At 39.1% G+C, this 13,232-nt stretch overlaps 2 protein-coding genes across 2 annotated transcripts in view; one reads left to right on the top strand and one right to left on the bottom strand.

The window, feature by feature from the left end:
• The window catches only part of LOC127636083 (serine/threonine-protein phosphatase 2A 55 kDa regulatory subunit B alpha isoform), a 1,105,001-nt gene that overhangs the window by 454,876 nt on the left and 636,893 nt on the right, over positions 1 to 13,232 (bottom strand). The window lies entirely within an intron of this gene.
• LOC127636082 (leucine-rich repeat transmembrane neuronal protein 4-like) overlaps positions 1 to 13,232 on the top strand; it is a 151,176-nt gene that overhangs the window by 117,949 nt on the left and 19,995 nt on the right. The gene's annotated exons all lie outside the window — the stretch shown is intronic.

Raw genomic sequence — 13,232 nt, 5'->3', positions numbered from 1 at the left:
GCACTGGCAATTTAGTGGATGAAGATAGAAGGTATCCGGTGCACGTTTGACCCATCAATGTTTTACTTCACTTATGCGAAACAAAGTCATTAGTGCTCTTCAGAAAGACAGGAGATGATGGTTGAATCCAGCTGTGGCAATTACTCCAGCATGGATAAATCATAAGAGAGGATCTTAGAGGGATTCACACTCTGTCCAGTCTTTTGCATTTATTGATTTTGTGTTCTGTGTAAATGAGAAAGAGACAGAGAGAGAGAGAGAGAGAGAGAGAGAGAGAGAGAGAGAGAGAGAGAGAAACTCATTAATTGATCATCACATTTGTTAATCTAACACAGCAATGGAAGCAGTTTTGGTAGGCTATTTATATTTTGTGTTTTCATGAATTTCCAGAACTGTATTCTATTTTACTATATTTTATTTCCTCAAGAGTTTACATATTCATATTACTCTCTAAAATACCATTTAAGTCTATCATGCTATTTTCAAATATTGCATACCAAATATGACCCACCAAACCATGACCTACAGCACACTGCTGTCACTCATGAGAACCAGAAAAACCCAGCGGCCTCCATTGTCTGTTTTCACCATTTCTATGAAATATGCATGATCTCCGTTGCTGTGGGGTGCTTGGCTAAGTCTTGATGGCTCTCCCCTGTCTTATATGCTGAACATTTCTCTCTAGAGATTACATCGCCGAGGGGACTAAACTTGCAGCCCACACATTCCGGCACATGGATTGCATCACGACGGTCACTTGCCGGGCCACAGTTCCTGCCATGTCCTAGTGTCTTGTAGAAAGCATTAAAATTTCCCAGTTTTAATATCATTAAAAATAAGTAGCATTTTCATTTACTGTAAAACAAAACATGTATACTTAAACAACTGGGGTGAAAAAGACAAAAAAATAAATGTGCATTTATTTTAGGTTTTGATACTCGTTGTGAGTACTGGTTTTGCAAAAATTTGTACTGTTTTTGCAAAATTTGTGGAAAAGTTACTTTTCCTCCATTGGGCAGAACAGTCATGAGCATGATGAGTAACAGTTCCAGGAGCATTTCCATTGAAGCACAGTTTGGCTACGATTGCATACTGCATACTCAGCAATGGTAACTGTTTGGCATGATGGTGGAAAACAAGGTTTTGACAAATTAATTTGACCTGAAAATGCAAATAGATAGCAATAACAGCCCCTAAATGGATAGCATTAGCCCCTAAATGGGCTACAACTGAAATCTTAAACTAAACTTCAGTACAACAAACAAGAATTAAACTTAATTGAAATAATAGCATATTGAAAACAAAACTGAAATAAAAGACTCAAAACTATAATAACTTTGCAGCTGCCATTGGTTGCCTTTGGTTGAGGAAGAGGATCACAATGCATAAAAAAGTCAGTTTGTTGAGTCCACAGCTCATTGTATAAACATAAGAGCTGATCCCCCCACGGAGGTGGCAGAATATCTATGCACATATGATAATCTCCTTCTCGCAGTGGGATGCGGTTCGATTGGAAGAGTGTGGGGTGCCGTGTCTTATTCTAGTACTCCCCTCTAAGGGAGGGGACTGGTGTTATTTGATAAAGTATGCATTAGGGATGTGCACAAGTATCTGAGCAATTTAAAACCGTATGGCTTTCTACTTTGGAACACAAAAGTTGCATTTCAGAAGAATATCCTGGTCACTCTTTACCATGTAATGAAAGTGAATGGAGACTGGCACTGTCAAGCTGCAAAATGACAACAAAGCATCATTAAAGTATCTCACAAGTAGTCTATATGACTTGAGCACTACTTTACAAGTCTTCAGAAGCCAAGCAATAGCTTTGTGTGAGGACAATTCAGATTAAAGGATTAACCTTGTGCAACACTGGGTCCTCATGCATGCACGTAGATTGTGTTTTTTCTTCATTGTACACTACCCATAATTTAATTTAATTTAATTTAAACAGAATGATCTCAGCTCAGGTCACTCTGGGTTGTCATTTAAGGGTTAAAACTTTGAAGCACAAAGTTAAGTGACAAAAAACTTGCCGCCGATATGAGTTAGGATGAAAGTAAGGTGCCATTCAAACCAGTGCAGTGCAATCAGACAACACACTGTATGTTAAGTCATCCACTAATTAGGGAGCAAGAGAGCATCCTATAGCTTTCCTGTGCAGCCAAGTGCATTCACTTCTAGCATCTGGTAAGGCTTACCAGGGCCAGCTAAAATACCTGTTAATGTGGTATTCATGTAGGTGGAATGGCTTGTGTAGTGCTTGTTTATTTATTTGTGTTTCATAGATTTAGACTTCTCTTACTCTGCACAGTTATTCAGACAAACTAATGGAATGTCTGCATAATAATGCAGCCCACACACCAGTGCTGTTGTTCAGATGTTTGCAGGGTTACTGACAAGGAACCTTTTTTTTTTGTTGTTCAAGAGGCATTGCTTTCAGCTGTTCAAGAAGTGTCAGAATCCCAGCATGCACAGAATGTTATCACACACTCATTTGAATTGCTATTAATCTTTTATGAGTAGGGTTTAAATTTCCGCTGCAATGCCCCCTAGAGTGAGTTCTTTTTGCACAACACACTACAGAGCTGGTACAGTGGGCAGAGTGTAGACGAGAATTTTTTTATTTTATTTAAAATTTTGAACTCTTGTCATAAAATAACAAAATTGTATAATATAATAAACACAGGGCTGGACTGGTAATCTGGCATACCGGGCATTTTCCCGGTGGGCCGACGCACTTTTGGGCCGATCAGGGGTGGAATGTCCATTGGGAGAACCGAGCGGGCCCGTGGTTCGGGAGCGAAACGTATAATAACGTATAACGATAAGCAAAAATGAGCCGCCGTGTTATGCAAAACGGACCACAAAACGGTGCCGCGATATGCAGAAAATGACAGCGAACATCCCCTATACTAAACAGTTTTTTTATTATTATTTTTTTATGTAAAAACATTTTTGGTGAGGGTTAGGTGTAGGGGTAGGGTTAGTGTTAGGGGATATAATCTATAGTTTGTACAGTATAAAAATCATTGTGTCTATGGAGAGTCCTCATAAGCATAGCCGCACGTGTGTTTGTGTGTGTGTGTGTGTGTGTGTGTGTGTGTGTGTGTGTGTGTGTGTGTGTGACAAGTTGGATGTATGTATATAAAATAAACTTATTATGTGGTTTAAAAGACTGTATGAGTAACTGTTGGAGCGAATTTAAATTACAGACACTTGACCAATGTAGTCTGTCTCAGCGCAAAAGCCGATTTGAATCTGGCAGCTTGTAACATAACTGGCTGTTGCAGAAACAATTATGTGTAACTGTACATATGAAATGGTTCATTTTTGCTTGTCTGAACAGTCCCTCACATAACTCATACTGGTTTTGTGTCATTGTTTATATGCCGTGTTGACCTTATAGGAGGATGCTGGGAGGTAGCATGTAGCTCTTAACACAGGGCCAGAAGCAGGGGTGGACTGGCCATTGGGAGAACTGGGACTTTTCCAGATGGGCCTGCCACGAAACGGGGCCAATTGGACACGATAAGCTGAAATGGGCCTCCGCGTTATGCAGAACAGGCCACAAAATGGTGCCATGATATGCCGAATTGGGCAGCGATATACAGAAAAGGACAGTGACACACTACCCCCCCACCTCAACAACTTTTTGGCTAGGTTCCCGCCCCCTCCCAGGCCTATTTCTCTTCCCAGTCTGTCCCTGGGCAGAAGGTCATGGTTCGTGCCTCTATATTATTAATCGTCTATTTTTTTCTAGAGTCATATTTGCCTCTGCTGTCACCCACACTTGTTCAGCAATGTCATAATCAAGGGACAGCTGGCATCCTCGTTTCCTGTCGCCACATATTTTTTGCCACATCATTTTTAATTTAATTTTTTTTTTATTTATTAGGGACCATGCACAATTTCAAACATAAATATTACAATGTGATGCATTGTACCAGAGTTAGCCATAGGCTAATTTACATCCTTAGTGAGCACCTACATGCTACTACACCGGCCACGGCTCAGTGTTCTTGTGCTTTCTGCTTTTCCCCTCAACCTTCATCCTGTGTTTTAGCATGCTATAGAACTCTGTCTCTTGTTGCACTCCCTGTTTTTCTGGGCAAAATATCCTCTTTTACTGCATTAGCAGCTGTAGCAGTAACTTTTCTCTTCTCACCTGTGATCTTTCTCACAGGCTATGTTGAGAATGGAATACTAGCTTGCTACTTACTGGATATTTTGCATTATCTACTGTATGCTGCCAAAATGTATTTTTTATTTTAAAATCTTTTTTGAGTAAAAATATGTTGGCATTATTTCACAATAAACTTTTTAAACAGTTGTATGCTAAAGTGTTCATCTGATGTTACATGATCTCATCAAATTAAAAACTTATTTCAGCAAGCCGTGTTACTGTCGTGGAAATAAAAACAGTTACTTTGCATTATTGGGGAATAATGTCTTATCTTTTGGCAATCCGATCAAATAATAGTCCCTAGTAAGAGATGTTAAAAAATCCTGGCTGATGTCACTTCTGATTTATCCATCACACTGGAAATAGAAGGTCAAGTGTATTTCATTGTGTGAGACAGTATTCCACACAGTGTGTTCTGTTGTCTGTTGCACATATTGGCAAATGTATACATCATTTGAGTATTCTATGCAAACAGATATTTAGCAAACTGTGCACACATAGTCTATACTGCAGCAATAAGAGTAGTATGGTTTCATGTTTTTAGCCATTTTGTCTCTCTCATAGTGATGGGCAACACCACTTTTTTTCCAATACTATCAAGGTCAAGATCACCGATATCCGTATTGTAGCAATAAAGATACCTTTATTAAATGGGAAGTTTTTCTGATTTCTTAGGATCAAATAGGTAATCAGAGCTATTTAACCCATAATATTTTAAATTTATAATTTAACATTTTATATTGCTAAACATCAATTTATCAAAACTAGTTTTTTTCCACTTCAAAGCTTATGATACACATACTGTTATTCTACAGACATGGTTTGAGGTTTTTCCAAAGACCCTAAACCAAGACCAAAATATCAACTGTAAATTCTCCATGAGCTTTGAAACTACATCCACCAAACTTGGCAGACTCAAGTCTCATTTATACTACGGAAGAAGTCGAACTTTTTTTCCTGGACGAATGAAAGCACCCTAGGTCAGGTTTTTAAACAGGGACCCCTAGTGTCACTACATCGACACATCGTCGAGTGAGTGACAGAAGGGGAATGTCTCGGTTACTGTCGTAAGCACCGTTCCCTGATGGAGGGAAGGAGACGTTGTGTCCCTCTTGCTACAGCACTGTAGTAAACCACTGAAATGGCCGGGACCTTACTCTCGGCTCCTCAGCTCAAAACCTGTCTGAACAGATGCACATTTCTCTCCTTTTATACCTTTATGTCTGGGGGCAAATTCTGTTCGCCAATTCTCATTGGCCTTATCTCAAGGATAAGAGGTAACCGAGGCTCTCAAGAGAGACCCCTAGTGTCACTACATTGACACTGTCCATCAGGGAACGGAGGTTACGATAGTAACCGAGATGATTTTTGCAATTTTTAATTATGATGACTATGTGCTCTTCAAACTCTAACAAACTAAATATGTGATTTGTTTTGCTGCCTGAAAAATATTTCCCCCTACTCAGCCTCTGCGTGTCTTTAACTCGCTTTTTCACTTTTTTGACCAAAAGAAACAGAAAACGAAAGAGATGTTACTTAAACAGGTGCGTTTTTACCTACACAATGGACGTGCTGATATTATGCAGACTTTTACTGCGCACTTTGCATTTTCTGACATTGTCATGTTCTCTCTGGACTTTTCTTAAAAGGTGAGCTTGCATCAACGTGACAGAAGAATGGTAGAAAGAAAAGGAAAAGAACAAGCCCGAGAGAAATTATAAAAGCTGCTGTCAGTCCCTGCTGCCTCTTTGAGAGATACTTAGTCATTATGGGCACAAGCAGACATCACTATGGAAACAGAAGAGGAAGGATGGAGGTGATGGATAGTGGCAGGGGAGGTGGCACCTGAGAATGATGGATGGCATGATAGAGGAACCAAGAGATGCAAAGAGATATTTCTGCGGCATCTACGATGGCCCAGTCATTGACTGGCAGTGTGGCTGCTGTCAAGAAAGTTAGAAAATGTAAAAAAATGACAACCTGTTTTTTGCACCGTCTATCAATCAGCATCAAAGACCATTAACAATATCTAAAATTATATTTGTTGTAAATAAAATATAATATATACACTCACCTAAAGGATTATTAGGAACACCATACTAATACTGTGTTTGACCCCCTTTCGCCTTCAGAACTGCCTTAATTCTACGTGGCATTGATTCAACAAGGTGCTGAAAGCATTCTTTAGAAATGTTGGCCCATATTGATAGGATAGCATCTTGCAGTTGATGGAGATTTGTGGGATGCACATCCAGGGCACGAAGCTCCTGTTCCACCACATCCCAAAGATGCTCTATTGGGTTGAGATCTGGTGACTGTGGGGGCCATTTTAGTACAGTGAACTCATTGTCATGTTCAAGAAACCAATTTGAAATGATTCGAGCTTTGTGACATGGTGCATTATCCTGCTGGAATTAGCCATCAGAGGATGGGTACATGGTGGCCATAAAGGGATGGACATGGTCAGAAACAATGCTCAGGTAGGCCGTGGCATTTAAACGATGCCCAATTGGTACTAAGGGGCCTAAAGTGTGCCAAGAAAACATCCCCCACACCATTACACCACCACCACCAGCCTGCACAGTGGTAACAAGGCATGATGGATCCATGTTCTCATTCTGTTTACGCCAAATTTGAATGTCTCAACAGAAATCGAGACTCATCAGACCAGGCAACATTTTTCCAGTCTTCAACTGTCCAATTTTGGTGAGCTCTTGCAAATTGTAGCCTCTTTTTCCTATTTGTAGTGGAGATGAGTGGTACCCGGTGGGGTCTTCTGCTGTTGTAGCCCATCCGCCTCAAGGTTGTGCGTGTTGTGGCTTCACAAATGCTTTTCTGCATACCTCGGTTGTAACGAGTGGTTATTTCAGGCAAAGTTGCTCTTCTATCAGCTTGAATCAGTCGGCCCATTCTCCTCTGACCTCTAGCATCAACAAGGCATTTTCAGCCCACAGGACTGCCGCATACTGGATGTTTTTCCTTTTCACACCATTCTTTGTAAACCCTAGAAATGGTTGTGCGTTAAAATCCCAGTAACTGAGCAGATTGTGAAATACTCAGACCGGCCCGTCTGGCACCAACAACCATGCCATGCTCAAAATTGCTTAAATCACCTTTCTTTCCCATTCTGACATTCAGTTTGGAGTTCAGGAGATTGTCTTGACCAGGACCACACCCCTAAATGCATTGAAGCAACTGCCATGTGATTGGTTGATTAGATAATTGCATTAATGAGAAATTGAACAGGTGTTCCTAATAATCCTTTAGGTGAGTGTATATATGTGTGTGTGTGTGTGTGTGTGTGTTAAGATTAAACATTTAATTTGTCGGTAGAAAAGTATATATTTACATTTAAAAAATGGGGCCTATTTTGTACAGTTACGATTTTCACATTTACATAGTTTCCATTATTTTCATTATTTCCAATGACCCCCCAACCCCCATTTTTATTACTCTAATAAAAAATAATGCTTATATATTATATTTCAAACATTATTATACATAATATAGAGTTACAGATATTATAGAATATTACACAGATGTACTATATTTTGTCCAGCCTTAAATTTTTGCTGATTTAAATGGACAGGATGATGCTCATTACCATAATACAGTAACAAGGATCTAATGAGAATAACAAACAACCTCAAAAGTAAAACATCTGGCTGCATTACAGAAATGAGAATGTGGATGTACTTAATTGTCATAATAATGTCATAATGCAAGCGATTTGAATGGGCTTAAAATATAGGTTACATTTTGTTTATGCAAATATAATTGGGATCAATTATGAAATAAAAAAAAACCCTGACATGTTTTTAAAAGGCTTTGTCAGATTTACCCAGTTTATGTTTATTCAAAAGGAAATTTGTAATAAATGTATGGTCTAACATCAGAATCGAAGCTATTATTACTGTACCTTTGAAAAAAAAAAAAAAAGCTAATTGTATCACACACTTGTTTTATACCTCTTATCATTCAAGCCGTTCATGAAAACCTAAACTTGTGTGTGGATATTGTGTGTGGCGAGTGCTCAGATATTAAGTTTAAACTCTGCAGCATAATTTCATTTCCCTTTTTGACTTTGAAAGCTGCTCTCTTATATTAAACCCCATTCAGCCATACTGACTCTAGTGTGCAAATCTCACTGGGTCCAGATTTCTCTGATTAGGCCATAACCCTGAGTCACACTGCAAAATTAAAATGATCAGAGCCTGAGCCTTGAGAAATGTTCAGAAAAGACATTTAATTATACACCAATCAGCCGGAGGCACCTCTCTTTTAACTGCTGATTTATACCCTTCACCAGGCTTCTGACAGAGAGGCAAGGGGTCCACCCCCGCAACAATCCCCCTTTTTCAGGACACAGCCATTGCTTTTCCGTTTCCAATAAAGCCACGCTTCAATTCTCAGTCCAGTGACGACTCTGATTTCCATCCATTGACATTTTTAGGAAGGGTGATCATTGGGATTCTGTGCGACTGCCAGACCTTTTTAGCTGCTGTTTGTGGGTGTAATGAGGATAAAAAATGGGGAAGGAGGGGGAGAGATGGAAAGAAACCTGAAAAAGATTATGCCGTAAAAGAGGATAATGAAGATTTAGCGAATAGGGGAGACAGGAGCTAGTTGTCACACTTTTTTATTGTTTGAAAAATTCAAAAATTTGAAAATCATACAAATTTTTCAAAAAAGCATAATATGTATAGGCACATATCTTTAAATTGTATTAAAAACAAATATTCTAATTCAAGAAGGTTTTGAACTGGGGGCATGGGTAGCTCAGCAAGTATTGACGCTGACTACCACACCTAGAGTCGTGAGTTCGAACCCAGGGCATGCTGAGTGACACCAGCCATCTCTCCTAAGCAACCAAATTGGCCCGGTTGCTAGGGAGGGTAGAGTCACATGGGGTAACCTCCTTGTGGTCCCTATATTTTTATTGTGCGTAGATGCTCCTCACACGCTATGTCTCCGCGGTAACACGCTCAACAAGCCACGGGATAAGATGTATGGACTGATGGTCTCAGACATGGAGACTACTGAGATTCGTCCTCAACTGACGAGATTGAGGCAAGTCACTACGCCACCACTAGAATTTAGAACGCATTGTACATTTGGCATTCCAAATTGGGGAGAAAAATGGGAGAATTTGAACTACAGTAGGCGTTTGAAACCAACATATAAAACCACTGCTAGAGAAAACACTCATTTGTGTATTTGGACTCAAAATCTTATAGTTAATGAGATAACTATATGTCCCACACACAATGGAAGAAATTCATTTTAAGAATCAATGTACTTTTCACAGTCTCACAGCTGTCTTTTACGTCATCACACATCAACATCATCGTTTAACATGTATATGTATATGATTTTAAGTAATTGTGCTTATTATGCTTGTGACAGAAAATATATGTCAACACTGTCTGATGGAATATCCACTCCAAATTGTTTCTACAGTTGATCATTGCTAGATCTGTTCTGTTAGTAGCTAGAAGCCCTAAAACACAATGGCTTTTGAATTTTAAATGTTTGAAATGCTAGTCTAACAGTGATAAAAATGTTATCAGTTTCAGTTTTAAACTATACTGTTGTCTCAATTCATTCAGTCACTGAACTAAATGTTATACTTGTCAATATTTATAGTAAATGTGTGACATTGTATATTTTTATTTGACGCATATTGGGTAATATGCAAGGGAAATCGCATTGAGTATAAGAAAATGGTAGAATATGGAGGTTGCGCCCAAATGTTGACGTATACCTCATGTCTAACAGCTTAATCCAAAATAATACATAAACTTGTATTTCTTTCAATTCTGTTGCCTGTTTTCGCCCATGTTTTAAGAATAATTTCAGGGTGAATCATTATCTTCAAATATCACCATCTATCAGTTTCTCTACCCATCATTGTAACTGTGCCATTAGCAGTAACACATTCTGATGTTGAAACAACAGAGAGCTCTGAGTAAATCCCACAACCTAAACCTGCCATCTGTAATTCGGTGGTATATGTGGGCAGCTTAATCCAAGCCTAGGCCCAATATTTACTCATCCCTCTCCCAGCACAGCCACCATGATCAGGGAGAGATTTGATGTGACAGGAGGGGCTGGCAGGGCCTGCTGCTCTGAAATCAGAACACCTCGGTAGAGACTCATACTTTCAAGACACAGAGCCAAATAGCAACTCTGAGGATGAAGCAGCAGCGCTGGGGATATAGTTCAACACTCTGTACTGGAATTGTTGAGCAGACCAAGTCAGAACCATATTCACCATATATGATAACAGAATTTTCACTTTTGGGTGAACTACTGTATTCCTTTGGGTGAACTACTGTATGAACCCAGAAAAAGAGCTGTCTTGGAACAAAAGTTTCTCTAGAGGAAAACCTTTCTTCAGACAAAAATAAAGTCTGATTTAAAGGCAAGAGGGTTTGCTTGAAGAAAATCTCTATAGGACAGCCAAGCTGGGCCTCTTTGGAACAATCAAACAAGCCGTTATCAATGGTGCTTATTAAAGTTTGATTATAGCCTGATGTTCGGGTTATGCGTTCGCATGCCTGTTCAAACTCTCTACGGAGGGTCAACAGAGGATTAAAGGGCAAAAGGACCACTTAGTGTTTGTGTAATTGCAGCTCTAGGGATTACCCAACCTTCATGGAATGACAGAGCTGCAGTGGAACCAGCTAAAAGAGAGTCATTTTCTCCCAAGACATGCTGAATTCAAATAGATTTCACAGCAATTATTTTCCTTGCATAAAATTCCGAGATGACACCCAGTTCCAAAGACATTTCTAATAATGTGAACGGAACGTGGAGCACCAGTCGTACAATAGAAAAGCATTCTGAGGTCCTTGAAGGGTGATCAAAGGCTGTGCTGGTTTTGAGATTCTGTTTGTTGACTGTCTTCAGAACTACAGTCACTATACAGATATTGAATTTGCATTGAGGAATGAGTGTTGATGAACTGTAGAGGATGAAGAAGGGAACTTAAAACACTGTTGTGGATGCGCTGGTGAAACTCAGGGTCAAATTCTCAAGTTGCACCACTTTTGTGTGCAATATTTCATTACAGAAACGTACGTCTTATTCACTAATCAGTTTAACCAGATACTATCTGCGCTGGTATAGCTCTAGAGTATGCACATTTAGATTAAATCATTCTCATTGTTTTATTATAGATGGTGCTTTATTGACTAAAGTCAACACAATTTGCCTGGTGCAAGGAACATTTTAACTATTACCTCCCATGCTAAGCAGTCGTGAAACAGAATTTTGTTTAAAACATACATTTGTGTTGGTAGATCATGGCTACAGTAATTTCTTAAATGATTATCAAAATGTCTGAGAAGAGTGTTGTACAGTTTACAGTATACAATATATACACATTTCTATCTATCCATCCATCTATCTATCTAGACAAATGTTGTAGATGAGTTCACATTCAGCCTTTTCAGGTGTCTGGATTGTAGAGTAATACTGTACAGTCCCCGTATCGCAGAGGTCTGCTGTATCCTTCACAACATAGCACTCAGAACTGGCCTGCAAGATGGGGAAATGTGCCAGGCAAATTAGGTTCAGCACAAATATTCTTGCTGTCAGAATGCAAGAGACCCAAGAGTAGAGGAACAGTTCACAGAATTTATTGACAATAAATTAGAACACAGCAGGGCTGCGAAGTGTGGGGAACCCAGCGCCGACTGCAGCAGGAAGGCCGTGAATGTGTTTGTAGATGTGTGTGTGTGTCGTGATCGTGTAGATAGCAGATCCATGAGGAATCCTCTATGATGAGTGTGTTCATAGGTGTGTATGCGTCGTGGTAGTAGAAAGCAGATCTGTGAGGAATTTGCTGTTGAAGAATGTGTTGCAGAAGGACAAGCACAGCAGCAAACTGGAAGGTAACCACACTCCAGACGTCTAGTCGATCTCAAAACAACCACTGGTCAATCTCGTTAACAAGCCGAATGGTAAAGGGAGTAGAGAGAGTTGAGAGAAATTACTCAAATAATGGAATTCTGAAAGACCGCTTTAATTTCCTAATTTCAACTCCAACGTGGGTGTATTCCAAAACGTAGGATGGAATGAGAAGACTCATTCATATTTATGAGGAAACTCGGCCCCCGCGCACTGTCTGACAGATGGATTCTTTTTGTGTGTGTGTGCGGATGTTGGGAGTATGCTCATGGTAATGAGGATACGCTCCTGTGTGATGGTCAAATATATTTCAAAATGTCTTGGCAAGATATTGATAGAAACACAGTCAGTTATATCTGAAGTAGGCGTAAACACTGGGACAAAAAAGGTATCTGTATCAAAATAGTAGATCTGTGTATAAGGACTTGTGTAAATGCAGCCTGATAGACCTTTCACATGTCATTAATATCAACAATAATAATAAGAAAGCAATAAAACCATTCATTGCTCTTGGCTGGATAACTTTAGTATCCTTAAAATAATAATGTGAATGTATTATAATCAAACAATGAAGATCTATAATCCACGAAAATGTAAAAATGTTTACTTGAAAACGTAATACTGCTGTTAGAAATTTAAAGCGCTGTTTGTTTCTTTATTCATATTTTACTACTGACTGTTTCCTTGTCTTAAATAATTAATTAAGAACTAGAAACAGTGTTTATCCAATTAACAAATTAGTCAGTATTTGTTTCACCGGTATTGGATCAGACTACTGAAATGTTGGTGTCGTGAAAAATTTTATTTCATGCCATAAGTGTGAGCTGTAATGTCACAGGTGAGGATGGAGGATCTAAATGCAGCTTTTTAATGTAAACAAAAGATGAACAAGGTAACTCAGAATAAAATGAAAACAAAACACTAGGAACCAGGTATAGAATGTGAAAAAACTTGTAAAGACTGACAAACTAACCAGGGGAAAAAAGGTCTTAAATACACAAGGGAAAACAAGGAACACCTGGGGAAACCATCAGGTAATGAGGAACACCTGGGGAAACAATCAAGGAGAACCATTGATTAAATTAAACTACAAAAGGACTACAAAACAAACTGGAAACAGAAACATGGGAACTAA

The sequence above is a fragment of the Xyrauchen texanus genome, chromosome 43 (genome assembly GCF_025860055.1).
Source record: "Xyrauchen texanus isolate HMW12.3.18 chromosome 43, RBS_HiC_50CHRs, whole genome shotgun sequence".
NCBI classification, from domain to species: Eukaryota; Metazoa; Chordata; class Actinopteri; order Cypriniformes; family Catostomidae; genus Xyrauchen; species Xyrauchen texanus.
The sequence above is the reverse complement of the archived record's forward strand: the minus strand, read 5'-3'. Positions and strand labels throughout refer to the sequence as shown.